Source organism: Macaca mulatta, chromosome 5, assembly GCF_049350105.2.
Source record: "Macaca mulatta isolate MMU2019108-1 chromosome 5, T2T-MMU8v2.0, whole genome shotgun sequence".
Taxonomy (NCBI): Eukaryota; Metazoa; Chordata; class Mammalia; order Primates; family Cercopithecidae; genus Macaca; species Macaca mulatta.
In genome coordinates, this window is record NC_133410.1 from 41,951,135 (window position 1) to 41,969,410 (window position 18,276).

The window sequence follows — 18,276 nt, forward strand, 5'->3', positions numbered from 1 at the left end:
CTAAAGGTGCCAGATTTGGGAGAGTCTGAAATGTCGTCTTAGGATACTTTTGTTTCCTAATGAGCCTTCTAAATGAATGGTGTTAGGAATTCCAATATGCCCACTTTTAAGCTTTTTTTTTTTTTTTTTTTTGACATTTTCCCTTGAATTTTGCCACAAATTTTCCTCAACTTTACTAAGTAAATTATGTTCTGATATAATGAACATTGTGTGGCAGATGTTCATTACATTCCCAGTAACTGTGCCATGTAGGACTAAATGGGAAAACATGTCCTTAGCTTTCTCTTTGAATTAGGATGGCTGTTTTATTAAGTAATTAGAGAAAATAAAATTATGTGTAAATACATCTACTCTGTTCTGTCATAGCAGGGTGTGGACATCAATGGAACTTCAATGGCCGAAGGAGTTAGGTTTAAACTTCAATTAAATCAGAGGTGACTGTCAGGTACCCAGAGTCAGGTAAATGATAGTTGAAATTACAAAGAAAAAAATACAGTACAATAAAAGAACTAAGAGGATGTCACTACTAGAATCAAACAGATTGGAAATCAAGTTTTCATGCCAAGAAAATTAAATAGAAAGAATAGTCTTTTCAACAAAGGATGTTGGGGCAACTGGATATCCACATGCCAAAGAAAAAAGTTGGACCCCTACCTTGTACCATACACAAAAACTAACTCAAAATGGATCAAACACCCAAAAAGTAAAAGTTAAATTAACTATAAAACTCTTCAGAGAAAAATAGTAAATATTTATTAACTTAGATAATAGTTTCTTACATATGGCATCAAAAGCACAAACAACAAAAGAAAACATAGATAAATTGCACGTCATCAAAATAAAAACTTTTGGCTGGGCATGGTGGCTCATGCCTGTAATCCCAGCACTTTGGAGGTCCAGGCAGGCAGATCACTTGAGGTCAGGAGTTCGAGACCAACCTGGCCAACATGGTGAAACCCCGTCTCTACTAAAAATACAAATATTAGCTGGGCATAGTGGCGGGTGCCTGTAATCCCAGCTACCTGGGAGGCTGAGGCAGGAGAATTGCTTGAACCCAGGAAGCAGAGGTTGTGTGAGCCAAAATCATGCCACTGCACTCCAGCCTGGGAGACAGAGCAAGACTCCGTCTCAAAAGAAAAAAAAAAACAAAAAAACAAAAACTCAAACTTTTGTGCTTCCAAATACATCATTAAGAAATTGTAAAAGAACCCACAGAATGGGAGAAAACTTTTGTAAACCATATAGCTGATTAGTGACTTGTATCTAGGTTATATAGAAAACGGTTATGAGGCTGGGTGCCGTCGCTCTTGCCTGTAATCCCAGCAAATTGGGAGGCCAAGTAAGGAGGATCATTTAATCCCAAAAATTCTAAACTAGCCTGGGCCATGTTGAGACCTTGTCTCTACAAATAATTAAGAAATTAGCCAGGTGTGATGGTGCGTGCCTACGGTCCCAGCTATTTGGAGGCTGAGGTGGGAGAATCACTGAGCTGGGGTGGTTGAGGCTGCAGCGAACCAAGCCATGATTACACCACTGCACCCCAGCTTGGGAGACAAAGCAGGAAGAACCCATCAAAAAAAAGAAAAAAAGAACTATTATGATTCGCTAATAAAAAGACAACCCAATTTAAAAATGAGTAATGAGCAATGAACAAAGGATCTGGACAGTTGTTTCTTCAAAGCAGATATGCAAATGGCCTATAAACTCATAAAAAGATGCTCAATGTCATTAGCCATAGGGAAGTGCAAATCAAAAACCTGAGATGCCACTTCATACTCAGTAGAATGGCTATGATCAAAAAGACAGATAATTATGTGTTAGAGAGGGTGTAGAGAAGTTGTAGCACTCACATGCTGCTGGTGGAATGTAAATAGTGAAGCTGCTTTAGAAAATAGTCTGGCAATTCATTAAATGTTAAACATGGAGTTACCATATGGTCTAGCAATTACACTCTTAGGTATACACCTAAGAGAAAAATAGATGTCCACACAGAAATATATACACAAATGTTACATTATTCATAGTAGCCAGAAAGGGGAAATAACGCAAATGTCCATCAACTGATAGATAAATAAAATGTGGTATGTTCATAATATGGTATATTATACAGTAAAAAGTAATAAAATAACACATGCTATAACATGGATGACTTTGAAAACATTATGCTAAGTGAAAGAACCAGTTACAAAGGCTCACATATTGTATGATTTCAATTATATGACACGTCCAGAATAGGCAAATCTACATAAACAAAAAGATTAATGGTTGCTGAGGGATGGGGGGGTGGAATGGGAGCATTGGGAGATGACAGCTGATGCAGAGTTTCTTTTTAGGGTAATAAAAAAAATTGTGATATCCATTTTCCATGTGATATACATGCACAATTCTTTGAATATACTAAGGGATTATATGCAGGTGAATTGTATGTTATGTGAATTATATCTTAATAAAGCTGTTAATTTTCTTTTTAAATTAAATCTCCAAAGGCATCAGCCACAAAATGACCAAGTCCAGAAAATAAAAAAGAGATATCAGAGGATATGCCTATCTTGGGAGGACTTGCACTTATTAATTACTTGATATTACCTGAGTTTGTCATTGTCTGGGACCCCCAAAATTATGAATTGGTCCCCTTTGGGAGAAACAGGTAGGTGAGAGAAGCTTGCTCACTAATTTATTAACTCACAATGCAACTGGAAGTGCTTTGGAAACTCATGTCCTGGGGATTGTTGGAGACATGGCTGAGAACCCTGCTTGTGATTGAGATTAAGGCATGGAAAGTGGATTACCACACAACCATACAGTACATACACTAAGCAGTGCTGGTCACTATACTTCCAATTCTTCTGCAGAAGCACAAAAGAAACGGGTAAATTAATCTTAAGTTTTACATAATTACATCTTTTAGTTTAAAATTTAGGTTGAGATGTAAAATTCTATGTAATAGCAAAGCTACCTGGTTATTCCAAGTGAAAATTAGGCTTTAGTATCTATAATAATGGGTGTTATATATTAATTCACTGCATAGTGTATGGTTAAAGTATCATACTGTTAGACTTGTAAGGGACTTTCTTTGCCCCAGCCTTCTTCATTTTCATTGCTCTCTTTGTGTCACCATCCTTATATGCACAACCGTCCAATTCACGAGTGAGATGTTTAGGCTATGTTCCCAGAATGTATCTTCATTCTATGCACATAGCTTTATCTCTACCTCTACTACCCATGTACAAGTCACCATCATCGCTTGCCTGCCGTAGCTTTCTAACTGGTTTCCCTGCTTCTATGCCTGTCTTCCATTCATCTCACAGGAGTCACCATTATTATTATTGCTTTAAAACACAAACTGGTTCATGTTATTTCTTAAGACTCTTTGGTAGCTTCTCATGGCACTCAGGAAGAAAACCAAATTTTTATGATCCTGCCCTTGCCTGCTTCTCAGACTCATCTTCTCTAGCCCCTCATTTGTTCACAGGGCTCGGATGATTCTAGCCTACTCCAGCTAATATCGCCCCACTATCCCCAATGCTAGACCTGCCACATTGCCTTATTCTATTTTTCTCATAGTACTTATCACTATGTGGAGTTTTCTTTTTTGTTTATCTGTTTATGATAAATAGTTCTTGCTGTGTTTGTCTTGCTAATTGCAATTTGTTCAACCTTAACAACAGTGTCTGTCATACAGTCCAGGATTCATACACAGTTGTTGAATGAATGAATGTAAATGAACTGAATCCCTCAGATTGGAAACTGGAAATGAGTAGAAGGATAGGTAGTGTTTCATCCAAAGACATAATAAGTTATGTCCTTCATATTTATTGGGGTATATTATTTTGTGAGAATTATTTGCATGAAATAATTTAGAACATATTTGCTTTGAAATATTTGATATGAGCAAAACCTTGTACCACAAAAATTAATGTCAAAATTAAGTGATCAAATTTTAAATATAAACCAATTTCAACCAAAAGTTCTAAATTTGCTGTCATTGAATAATTTAGTCACTTATTCTTACTCATAATGATAAAATCAATACTTTTCCCTCACAACTATGATTCATTTCTCATACCAGTAGTACTACTCTCTTTTCAAGCACCTTAGCAAGGTCTTGATACAAAGTTATAGTATCTTTAATGTTATTAACTTCTTCATATACTGGGTATTTCCAACCAAAAAGTACAACAATGTTTTCTTCCATATAATTGAAAATATTCTGCTCCTGTTTAAATGAAACTAGAATTTTAAAATGCAGTTTTGTAAGGCCAGGCGCGGTGGCTCACGCCTGTAATCCCAGCACTTTGGGAGGCCGAGGCGGGCGGATCACGAGGTCAGGAGATCGAGACCATCCTGGTTAACACGGTGAAACCCCGTCTCTACTAAAAATAAAAAAAAAATTATCCCGGCCTGGTGGCAGGCGCCTGTAGTTCCAGCTACTCGGGAGGCTGAGGCAGGAGAATGATGTGAACCCAGGAGGCGGAGCTTGCAGTGATCTGAGATTGTGCCACTGCACTCCAGCATGGGCGACAAGTGAGACTCCGTCTCAAAAAAAATAAAATAAAAATAAAATGCAGTTTTGTATTGTATGAGAGAACTCTTGAAACACATTTTAAAAGAATAAGTATCTCCAGAATATTTAAAATCAAGTTCAATTCACACACAATCTTTTGGAAAAAAACACTTATTGAGTATTTTATTCAAAAAGTAAATGCACATTCAAAGGAAAACAATCCGCTGTATCATAATATCTAGTGTTGGATCTTACATTCAATAGTGTTATTTCAAACAGATGAAAAGAGATTAATTAAATGATTTTTTTTATTTTAAAAGTTTCCTGCATATCAGAGCCAAGATGTGGAAAATTAATACTTAATTAGAAGTGCTGCTTCTTTTCCAAAGGTTACCAAACAGCATTTCAATAATGCTGGTTTCTATACAAAATATTATTATAAAATATTCTCTGAACTTGTGTATAAGACAATCAACATAATATTGCCATACATTTAGACATTTTAAAAAGTAGCTTTATTGAGGTGGAATTGATATACCATAAACTTCATGTGTCTAACCTACAGAATTTAAATTTTGATATATGTATATAACTGTGAAGCCATCACTACATTCGCGATAAGAAACATACCCATTCCTTCCAAAAGTTTCCTCTTGACCCATGGAATGGTTCTTATCTGTCACTAGATAAGCTTTTTCATCAGCATTCAGCACAATTTATTGAGTGTCCACCATGTTTTAGATAATGAGCAGGATATTGGAAATTGAGTGGTCAGCTGAAACAGACAGGATCCAGACCCTTATTAAACTTATGTTGCATCAGGAAGACCAATACTAATCAAATTATTATGTAAATAAATATAAAATTACAGCTGTAAATTGTACTCTGGGCAAGCTAGTCTATATCTGTATATATTGATTGTATCCCCAAATATTTCTGGGCCTCCCCACCTATATCAGAAACCCTTTAATGTTGCTTATAGGGCTTTCGCAATGTATCTAAAAATTTACACTAAACATTTTGTTTCTACTGCATGTTATGTTTTTTATTCTGAAAACAGTATAGTATGATGTTTGTTGACCAGAAAGTCAATATTGAAAAAGAAAAAGGAAAGGAAAAAAACCTCCCAAGAAAATCTTGCTTTTTTTTCTCACCATGTTACATTAGTTGTTATTTCAAGGAGACAAAGTCACAATAATGAGGTAAAAAATATTGAGGGGGGAAAGTCCAGAATTTTTATTAAAAATCAAGCATAGGCTGGGTGTGGTGGCTCATGGCTGTAATCCCAGCACTTTTGGAGGCTGAGGCAGGCAGATGACGAGGTCAGGAGATCAAGACCATCCTGGCCAACATGGTGAAACCCCATCTCTACTAAAAATATGAAAATTAGCTGGGTGTGGTGGCATGTGCCTATAGTCCCAGCTACTTTGGTGGTTGAGGCAGGAGAATTGCTTGAACCTGGGAGGCAGAGGTTGCAGTCAGCCAAGATTGCACCATTGCACTCCAGCCTGGTGACAGAGCGAGACTCCGTGTAAAAAAAAAAAAAAAGGAAAAGAAAAAGAAAAAAAAATCAAGCATAGTAAATGAAACAAAGATGATTATCAAGTACAATTTTGTAATTCCATAATTCCATGACTTTTAATTTAGAAAGAATGCCAGGCTTAAGTAAGATCATTGATGAATTGAAATAAGCTATAGCTTTCAAATATAAAATATTTGCCAATTGTGTTAGATGATATAGCTCCTGTTCAGCAGTTCATAATTCACTTTAGTGTTTAGTAGATTTACTGGAAAATCACAACTTTTTTTTCCCTCTGACCCCAAAAATCTCAGAAACAACATCTGCTGTAAAGAGGGATCGTTTATCACCATAGCTTCTTGCCAACTTTGGACTGTGAGGAAATCCACTAAATGGAGAAAGAGAATCAATACTTAATTCAGGATTACTTTTAGGTATTTGTCCCAGAGAACAGAAGCTGGGGTCAGGGGCAGACACTTTAAGGAAAAGATATAGAGGAAGCAAATGGAGGTTTGTGTAAGCTGGAGACATTGAAGGTTGAGCACAGGTGAACTTGTGCTAAGTGTGGAAGCAAGAGTCTACACCTCTTGTATAGATCTCCTTGTCTATGCCAGACTGCAAATGGCAGCTTTTTTCCCCTACCTGTATCCTCCTGTCTGTTTTACATTTGGTGTGAACACCTGAACACTGACCATATCCTATTAAATTGGAACCTCTTCTCTCTTCTTCCTGAATCCATGGTATTCTGATTCCAATCTGCCTCCCCAGCTTCAGCAGCCATATATTCTCTAATTGAAGCAGCTGTATTCTGTTGCTTTGTGTAGCCAATCAGTTTCCCATGCCCACTGGTTTAATTCTGCACCTAGTCCTGGCCCCTTTTGGTTCCCTCTGGTTTGTTCTTGATCTAAAACTGACAGTGCAGAAGGCAAAGGGAGACCTGTAGGTTGGGAAATAATATTAATAAAAAGTTTGAATAGGTACATGGGAGCCAGATTATGAAGACCCATGCAAACCAGCAAAGGTGCCAGGAATGAATGCACAGAACGAAAGGTAGTCATTGTAGGGAGGCTCTGGGACACATGATAACCTTGTGCTTTGAAAAGGTTTTTATGGTGATCATAGAATATGAAGCATGGATTAGAGGTAGAGAAATCAGGCTGGAGATGATAAAGGTCTGTTCAATTAACAGAGGAAATGGTGATTTTAAAAAGTTAAGTCTGCATATAATATGAGGCATTTATAGTAATACTTCTGGGACTATGGACAATAAAGGACAATAGTCTATCTGTAGAAAAAACATAATCTTCCCTCTCTAGTTACAGGTATAAGTATAGATATAGATATACTTGAACTTTTTAGATGTTGGGTTAATTTTCTACTGAGTCAGAAATTCTGACTTTGAGGAGGGGAGAGTACCTGACTTAATGAAAAGAACTGAAATCAGAAGATGTGGGTTTGGATCTCAGTTCTGGAACTTTCGAGTGGTTTAATCATGGGAATGGCATTTGAAGACCTTTCTGAACCTCAGATTAACTCAGTGGGGTAACATGCGGGCTCTGCAGTCAAACTGCTAGCCTCTGGTCCAGTTTATACCACTTACCAGATGCTTCATTTTGGACAAGTTACCAACTTTTCTGTGCCTCAGATTCCTCATCTGTCAAATGGGGACAATTATAATGCCTATTTCATAGGATTATTGTGAGAAGTACTGAGATATTTTATTGCAACATATAATACAAATTTTAGTGGTATTTATTTATTTATTTATAGTCTTATTCTGTTGTCTGGGCTGGAGTGAAGTGGTGCGAGCTCAGCTCACTGCAGTCTCTGACTCCCTGGTTCAAGCGATTCTCGTGCCTCAGCCTCCTGAGTAGCTGGGATTACAGGCGTCTGCTACCACACCTGGCTAATTTTTGCATTTTTAGTAGGGACGGGGTGTCAACATTTGCCCAGGCTTGTTTCAAACTCCTGAGCTCAAGTGATTTAACCTTCTCGGCCTTCCAAAGTGCTAGGATTATAGGCCTGAGCCACTGTGCCCGGCCTGCTGTTATTATTTTAATTTAGTACATCCAACATTTTTTTCCTACTCTGTGAGTGACATAAAATTAATGATTATAGTTACTAGAGGCATTTTCTTCAATCATGCCTTTCTTGGTAAAGTCTAATAATGTAAGTTTATGTAATCTATCATTTGTATGACAAAAGGCATCAATGTTAGATATTTAACTGTGATGGAGGATTCTATTTACTGGTTTCAAGAAACTTGCTGTAAAAATGCCCGTTAGTAATATTTAAAACAATGTGTCTCTTTGGGTCATTATGTAAATAAATAAATATAAAATCATAACTGTATATTGTACTCTGGGAAAGGGAGTCTACAACTGTATATATTGACTGTATCCCCAAATATTCAACTGCACATAATGGAAAATCCCAAAGGTTCAATTGCACATAATGGAAAATCCCAAAGTAGCAGTAATTTAAACAAGATAGAGGTTTATTTGTCTCTCATATAGAAAAAAGTCTGAAGATATCTCTGTACTGCCTTCAGAAAACCAGAGACTTCTATTTGTACTCTGCAATGCTAACACACAGCTTCCACCCTCAAGGTCACCTCTTAGTCCTAGCACACCCAGTCAGACTCTTTCAGCATCTACTTCTGAAGTCTCAGATAAAAGTTATGTTGAGCTCTTATTGGCTCATCACCTGGCCATGTGTAGCAGATAGGTATCCCGGCCCGCAAGATAGTCAGAGCAGGCCCTGGAGGAGGGGGTGGGAATTTGGGGAACAAGAGACACGAGAAATGGAGACAAGACAGTGCTATGATCAAGTCTCGTTTAATGGCGGTAATGCACTGCCTTATATACACTTGGAAGGGAAGGGGTTGGGCTAAGGCGGAAATGATCTCATTGCCGAGGGCGTGGCCAGATAGGTTTCGGTTTCTCCGGTCGGAGGTCATGTTGCGCTTGCGCTACTAAGTAACAATTTTCCCAGCGCGGGAAAAGTGAGTGAAGAAGAAGCAGGAAGAGCGCCATCTTTAATGAGGTATTAGTACAGGGGAAAAAAGGCAAAGATAGGGAGAAGGTGTGGGGTGGAAAGGAATATAGCTCAGGCGTTTAATCCTCAATTATTATTCACTATGGCCGGGGCGTGCAGCTCCGGACAGATAGGGAGGATGGGAAATTAGTTATTTATCCAGCCAGTAATGTAACTAGATAAAAATTTGGGATTCTGATACTTAAGAGAAGGAGAGATGGATTAGCAGGTAGGCAGCCAGCATTCTCTGCCAAACTTTTCAATAAATCTCAGAAACCTTTCTCAAGGGTGCATTATGAAAATTCTGGAGCTTTCCGTGGACATAATAATACATTTTGTCCAAATTGTGTTTCTAAATGTAAGAAAAAAACAGAGTTTGCATCATCCTAGAAACAGGTTACGTGAAACAGGGTTTTAAACTGCTGACACTTAGCAAAGAACTTGTTAATGTGAACCGAAATAGTATTAAACTGAGTCCAATAGAGAATAGAGGCTGAAATTAATTTTGTGAGGTAGTAACTTATTAAGGTGACTTTCTGGATAAAAATAAATGCAATCTTGGAGGTGAATAAGATATTAACAAAACAATGGATGAAGTAAAACGCAAAGATTTCTTTTAGTTTTTCCCTTGTTTATACAAAAAAATGGAAAAGTAAAAGTATTATTGATTTTTGAAGAGACAAGTTCCATAACGGTATTTTGGGAGCATCATCTCTTAGCTATGTGTAAACTACACCGTGAGGGAAAACACAGAAGGAGATCCCAGTTAGGATGCGACTGTGGCCATCTTGTCAACGGAAGTTTTCTGTTCTTATGTATCGTTTTGGGGTCCCAAAAGGATTATCCAAATCAAACTTCATTTAAAAAATTTAATATTCAATTTATTAAATTTGTATGTAACAAACATAGCTCTTCTTTAAGCTTTGAAATTTAACTTTAGTATACTTAGACATTTAAGTAGATTTAACTTAATTATTTTATTCTACTTAGACATCTAGTAAAATAACTAGAAATATTTTATTCTACTTAGACATCTCGCAAATTTTAAAAATTACTTTTAAAGCAGTGTTTAATTAATGTTTGATTCCATTTATAAACTTAAACCCCCTTAAACATCTTAAACTACACTGATGAAGTTGATACATTTCCTTTTCATATTTAAGTTCTTTAGTCATCTGAAAAAGCCTTCTTGGTACTTAAATAACTATCATAATAGGATAAATTTAAATTATAGAAGATTTGTCTTAGACTTTTTTAAAGTCTCTAATACTGATTAATTTTGACATAGAATCTTTGTCAATTAGTCCCATCACTTTAATTTGGAATTACACAGATGATTTTAGTAACAGGTCAAATTCTCCTAAATACAGTGACTATTTCTAAACCTTACTAAAAATATTAGTACTATAAGTTTGATTCACTTAATCCTATATATGTAATTCTACAGGTTTACAGCTATTGATTCTCTTGGAAACAATTATGCTATCCAAACAATTTCAGGGTTAGCATGATAAGCACTTTCGGAGGTTATACTTTTAGCTGGCTGAGGTTGAACATTGACCAGATATATCATCTGAGACATCTGAGCTCTAGCATTACAGATATCCTTGAAAATTTTGTGACATCTTTGTCAATGTGCCTGAGTTCTCCAGATTCAAGTCATCATTACCTAATACTTTTCTCTACCACATTTGGTCCATTTGTTGATTTCAACTAGTCTATAACTGTGTCACTCCACTCTAAACTATTTTCACATTTTTTCTTATTAGGACTGGCAGGTATAGTTCTTTTAATGACATTGAGTTGGATTTTGTTTACCTCCCAGTGCTTCCTCTAACTGGTACCTTTTAGGGTAAGGGCTAAGCTTACAGCCTGAATGAGGGTGACAGCAACTGGGTGGAAACAAACTGCAAAATGGAAAGGTATTAGGAAGGGAGAATAGACAGTAGACTCTAAGGTTGGGGATGGATTCCAGGAAGAGGAGACCATATTGAACAAAGATACCAGAGGAAAGTTGGAACTTGGCAGCCCCAAACCCTCACTCCATATCTGCCCATTCCCAGCATCCCCGGCAGTTATTATGGATGAAGGATGATGTCCTCTCCTGCTGCATTCCTGTGGGAACACCCAACCTAAAATATTTATCTAGACTAAGGTATAGAAAATCTGTAATTTCAGAGCTTCCCTGGGTCTTTTGGTGGCCAGAATTTGCTAAGCAACGACTGACAGCTCTGTTTCTTGAAGAGAGAGATTTGTCTTACCCACCAATAAGCCTCTCCCCGTGTTTGGAAACTAGAGGATGAGTATGAGAGTAGTAGTTGGAATGAACATTCATAACAAAAAGTGCTGTCTCCTGACTGGAAAAGGGAGTGTGTGAAGATCATTCAATTTGTATAGAACAATCTCCTCTTTAGTATGAACCTATTCTGTAGTTTCTGAAAAATCATTTCTTGTTCTTTTGCATGTGTGTGTCAAGAAAATAGATATGCCAGTTTGATACAATAATTATTTTCTAACTGAGCAGGAAGGATGGGGAGGCATGTCACACCAATGGAAGGACCTCATCTCAGGCATGTTCTTAATATGCCACCCTCATCCACTCTAGCCCCCTCCCTCTGTTTATTTCATTCTGGTCAGAATTACCCAGTGTTTGAGCACTAGCTTATTAAGTTCAGCGTATTGCACTGGTCTCAAGATGGTAAGGGTTTTCTGGAGTTGGAAAGGGGTTGGCAGTGAGAAGCTGTGAGAACATTTGCGGGGAAAAGATGAATGAACAGTAGGACAGGGAAGCAAGTCTAGAGACTGGCACGTGTCCTCAAGGAGACTCTCTGTAAGAGAGTGAACTATTTTTTTCCCTTTTTCCTTGAACTGTGGTGACATCATATTTATCCTAAAGTTCTGCATTTCAATTTTAAAAATTTTGACATAATTTCAGATTACAGAAAAGTTGCTAGGATCCAACAAAGAACATTTTTACTCTACAGTTTTTGCTTTATTCTTCTTTCTCTGTATTGTTTTTTCGGAACTGTTTGGGAGAAAGTTGCTGACATGAATCCTGTTACTCCTAAATATTTCAAAGTGTGTTTTCCTAAGGCAAGCACATTCTCTTACATAACCACAACACATTGATTAAAATCAGGAATTTAATATTAAAACAATACTAGTATCTCATTTACAGACCTTCTTCAGATTTTATATTTTGTCCCAATAATGTTCTCTAGATCATGTGTTGCATTCAATTATCATGTCCTTTTAATCTCTTTCACTTGGAACAGTCTTCCTTTGAATTTAATGATATTGACTTTTTGTAATAGTACAGGCCATTTGTTTTGTAGACTACCCCTCATGTATGGGGTTGTCTGATGTCACCTTGTGGCTTTGGCAGGAAGTCATGTCGTGTTGCTGTCAGGGTATCCTACCAGGAGGCACATGATGTGAATACCCTGTTCCTGTTGATGTTAACTTTGATCACTATGATGTGAATACCCCGTTCCTGTTGATGATAACTTTGATTACTATGATGTGAATACCCCGTTCCTGTTGATGTTAACTTTGATCACTTGGGTTAAGATGGGACTGCCAGGTTTGTCCACTGTAAGGTTACTATTTATCCTTTGGTAATTAGTGTTATCTGGGAAGGAGATTAGTTTCACACTGTTAATCAATCTTACATTGTAATTTCACTCTGTATATTTGGAATGAAAATTTTGTTGTTATTTCTTTTACTTTTTAATTTTTCTTTCCCCCAAAGGTGTCTTACTTTTCTACTTGGTTATTCTCAGCTCTGCCGCAGGTACCTACACTTACATCTTTCTTGGCCCAAGCCTGCAACCCTGTCCACGCTGGCAACTGCCCATACTAGCAGAGTGTTGATGGCGGAGGGAGAAAGCCACAGCTCCCATTGCTCCCTCATCTCTTCAGCCTAGAACACAACCATAAAAACTACATGAAATATTATTCACTGAGAGTTTTGGGGGTTACCAAAATAAATTCTATAAGGTGGAAAATGAGAAGATATTCCCTTTAAATTCATTACACCCACAAAAGGTTTGTAAACTATACAAAGGCATAGTTTACCTCATACCTTTGTTACAAAAGACATTGAGGCAATTTGTTCTGTAGACCTTATACACACCTCTTCTTCTGTTATGTGGGAAGCTTAGTTCCTGCATGAGATCAGATAAATAAGAAAACCAGTATTATCACACTTAAAAACTAATATTAGTTCTTTCATATTGTTACACACCCAGGAGAAGCTGAAGGTACTTTAACTTTTAGTGATTCTTTGCACAAAGTTGGATATCAAAGCTGGAGAAAATTTTCTCATTGAGAAAAACTCTTATGATTGGTGTAAATGTATAGCAATAGTGAAAGGAAGCATTTTACTCTGACCTACAGGAAATCTTATTGCTTCTAGTTTTTCTTTACGGAGTAGATAGTGGAAAAATTTATAGAGTAAAACATAGATATTTCCTTTTGAATGTCTTTTTCCAGACATATTAGCTAAAATGTTCAGGGAGTGTGTATGAGAAATGAGATGGCATTTTCAGTAAGAGCTAACAAGAGGAGTAAGCACACATTGAAATTTCCGTTCTGCCAAAAACCCGGTCCAATGAATATTTCATCTTAAATAATAAGAGGAAAAGCTAATCTCACATTCTCTCAATTTCATTTTAGATTGTTTTCTGGCATTGGGAAGTATGGAGGGAGTTTTCTTTTTCTTTTTTTCTTATCACAGCACTGTATGTCTTTTAAATACTGGCAATTGAGAGTGTTGAAACAGTGAGTGAATTGTTTGGATTGGTCACCTTGAAGAAGCCGAAAGAACATGGCAGGCATTCAAAAACTGGAGATTGAATGAGTTAAGGGTAAAATTGATCTGTCTTGCAGCTTTCTATCTAAAAACTGCCTCCTTTTTTGCAGTCTTGGAGTCTAAACTCTCTTGTTTCAAACACTGAGAAGTTTTAAAAGCCTGACAAATGCCAGTAAAATCTATCAAGCAAAGTCAAGGAAGCTGCTTCCTCTCATCCAGTCATAGGTATCCAGGCAGTTTGCTCAGGCACACAGAGTGCCACTCAAAGCAAGGCAGGATGCCCAGCTTGAGCTCCATTCTTATTTCCCCATAGTACATTCAACTCTCTGAGTATCTGACTCAGACATAGCAGAGATACTGCTGCTGCCAGAGGGTAATAGTTTGTTCTGTTTTCCTGGAATGCCCTTGCACTGAGAAAATGAGAAGTTGGGCAGCTCAATGTATGTTCCCATCCTGTGGATTTCTCACTGGCTTTCCCTGGCTCTATTACTTCTTCCATTTTAGAGGGAATAGTCATCCTGCTTTTCACGCTACCACCTTTTCTTTGGAATCAGTTGGATGCATTTAATGGATATGGAAGAGATGCTGAGAGGGCACGTAGTAGAAATAAGAATAAAATGTTTCATTTTTTTCTGATTTCTTGGAGAATGAGATATTCCATGTGAGTGTATTTTTCTAGACAATTGAAATCCATGCCTTAAATGTCAAAACTTGTTTTTAACTTTGAGAAATGATGTAGCACAGTGGTTAAGCACACAGACTTTGAGGCAAATTGTCTGTATTTAATCACTTTCTACCTTTGTAACTTCAGGCACTTAGCCCTTTGTGCCTCAATTTCCTCATCTGTGAAGTAGAGATAATAATAGACCTTATCTTACAGGGTTATGGTGAGTTAATATATGTAAACATTTAAAACAATGTCAGATATATAGTAAGCATATAGAAGTTGATATTATTATTAATTTATCCATTCATATGCAAATCTTACCATGAAATGGTACCCATCTTCTTGTTATCTTTTATAGAATATATTGAACATTGACTATGCAGTGCCTTCATACTCAGGGAAAGAATATAGTCATGGCTTCAGAGAGTCCTAAGATGACGCTGATGATGAAACAGTAGCTAATATGGTTTCATGAATGTTCTTGGTTAATCCCTGCAAAAAACCTCTAGGATAGGCACACTAATAAATAGACTTAGAAGGTCTAAGTACTTGCCCGACTTCACACAGCTAGAACCAGATGTGAGATACAAACTCAGGGTTGTCTTACTTCAACGCTGGTACTTTTGGACCCCTTACCACACTGCCTTGTGGTCAGGACTCCTCATCTCCACAACAGTGGTTCTCAAACTTGAGTATCCCACAGGATCACCAGGAGGGCTTGTTAGAACACAAATTTCTGACTTCCACCCCAGAGGCTCGGATTCAGTAGTTTTGGGGTGGAGGCTGAGAATTTGCATTCTAAGTTGCTAGATGATGCTAATGCTGCTGGTCCACAGGAACCACACTTTGAGAACCAATGTTTTCACTAAATGACTCCAGACAATATTTAATACCAATTATTTTTTATTTTCTCTTTACTATCAGTTGCTGCTTGAAGCTATCAATGTATTCTTTTGCTTTTAAACAGTATTCTATGCACATCTAGCCATTTAAAAACTCTATAACCCACCTCCTGTGTTATTTGTGGATTTTATGACAGCAGTTGCTATTTAAGAGACTCCTTTCAATCACTAATTAGTTCCCTGGTGCACTTGGCTCATAAACGCCACGAGGACCTTGACTTCTCTTCTTAAATATTGCTTCTTTTAATTTTAATGTAAAAAAGTACTGAGTGACTAAGATTCATGAATTTAAATATCTATCTTATGCCATTTTTTCCCCTTCCCAATGTTGAGGACTTTATGCCCATTGTTAAAGTAAACTAAATATGGCCTGAGAAGGATTCTGTAATTCTATATTTGAATCTTTGTGAATGAACTGTAACCTAGTTTAATAGTCAGACAAAATTGAAACTCTAACTTAATCGTATGCACCTGTAACAGTGGCTGAGTGTTGGCCAATCCCAGCAGCCATACTTCAACTACTCATAGAGGCTGAATGTTCAAACTGCGTTCAAGTAAGGCAAACATCAAGCTGTAACCAATTTCACCATTTCTGTACCTCACTTCCTATTCCTGTAAGCCACTTTTCCTTTTTTTGTTTATGAATTTGTTCTGAGTATGAGGCACTCCTGGAGTCTCTGTGAATCTGCTGTGATTCTGGGGGCTGCCCAATTCGCGAATCGTTTACTGCTTAATTAAATTCTTTAAATTTAATTCAGCTGAAGTTTCTTTTTTATCAGATGGTGTCAGAAGTGGGATCTGAAGTGGAGCTTCTAGCATGCCCCAGCAGCGCTGAGTGAACACGCAAGGTACCTGCAGGACCCACTTGTGTCCATTGACCTCTCAGAGCCACTGGGGATCATGGGTAAGCTTACTCTCAGATTTCAGAGCTCCACGGATTTGTGTTTTGAGCTCTCTGAGTTTCTTTGAGCAAATTTCTGATCCAAACTGGGTTTGGAGTCATGACAGAAACTGGACTAGGTCTGGGAACAGATTTGATCCAAGAATTAACTGGCTTGGATCTAGTTAGAGGCCTCTTACTTCTGGCTGGGTCAGAAAAGAATTGGTAGTAAGCTGTAATATTACAGGGGTTATAAACTTTGACTTTTAAAAATTCACAGGGATTTTTGTGTTCCACCCCTTTGTTTAATTTTTCTTGTGCACTTACGTAGGAAAAAAAATCATTGGCTAAGTTAATCAAGAGAACCTGAGAGTAAAGCCAGTATTTTAGGTAAAAATGGGATCCTTAATTTCTGGAAAACTGAGTTCCTCCTGGCTTATACTTTAGGCCTGGGAGGCAGTGAAGTCTTACAGAAACGACAAAATCTTACTAAAGATAACTTACGGTGGAACGTTCTGAATGAACAATGCATTGAAGTACATTTAAAAATGAAGGCTCTTGGTAAAGTCCCTTTTGGCTAAGAAAGAGTTTGGCACTACAGGAGGTCAACTGCTATTGTCTTTGGAATAATCTGCCTTGCACTCTTTGCTGATGGCTGTAGGTGACAGGATTAGGCATGTACAGGATCATTGGACATGGGGAGCTTTTTCCCCCCTAAAAGGGAAACTTGAGAGCTGATGAGACTGCTGGAAAAGATCCCCTTTCTACTGAGAAGCAGCCGCCTGAACTTTTCAGTGTGGCTGCAATGGGTGGGTCTTTCTCTGGCCTCCCTGATCATTTTGCCTTCCTGACCCTGCCACAGGCAATGCTTTTCTCTCTCCACCTTTCCCTTATCTTTTCTATTACTCAGGGCGACCATCTGGCCCAGAGACCACTAGGCCGGGCGCGGTGGCTCAAGCCTGTAATCCCAGCACTTTGGGAGGCCGAGACGGGCGGATCACGAGGTCAGCAGATCGAGACCATCCTGGCTAACACGGTGAAACCCCGTCTCTACTAAAAATACAAAAAACTAGCTGGGTGAGGTGGCGGGCGCCTGTAGTCCCAGCTACTTGGGAGGCTGAGGCAGGAGAATGGCGTAAACCCAGGAGGCGGAGCTTGCAGTGAGCTGAGATCCGGCCACTGCACTCCAGCCCGGGCGACACAGCTAGACTCCATCTCAAAAAAAAAAAAAAAAAAAGAAAAAGAAACTCCTGGTCGCAGGTTGGATTAACAATGGTGGGGCCCAAACAGAGACGAGTTGGAGCCTTGCCAATTTTATATTGGATGCTAAGCAGAGCGGCTAATGTCTGTTTTGTCACCATATTTTACTCTGGCCAGAATGAAAAAAGATAATTTTCCTTTGTGCTGCAACTTGGCCCCCAAAGCTATGTTGCGAGAAGCTGAATCACTAGGGATGCTCAGGGAAAGGGAAACCAGAAGCCTGGCATCCCGGCAAAAAGATAAGAATTTCTTACCACTCAGATTTTGGGCTTCTCTCTCTCTGTGCAGCAGAGTTTTCTTAGACCATTGTTCTGCTCTGAGAAAAAAAAATTATAAAGTGTTATAAAAGGTTTATAAAAATCTTACCTTATGGTCAAACTAATTAAAACTGAATAGATTTGTAAAGTGTTACTTTACTAGCTTTAACATTGCTTTAACATTGAAAATATACTAATGGAGACATAAAATTTGGTTTTCTCTTTTAAAAAGGATTTTTATGTAATATTAAAAGATAATGAAAGATTTTTGTTTACCTTTTAAGTAAACTACAAAAGAAAAAGAGAGGAAGGGAAAGGAAGGAGACAGAGTCAGTTGGCTTCATGCTATCTCCACTGGGTCTTATTTTAGAAAGCTGAGTCTACTCTGTATAAGAATAATGTTTTTTCCTTTAAAAATTTTTTGAGTTATCATTTTGG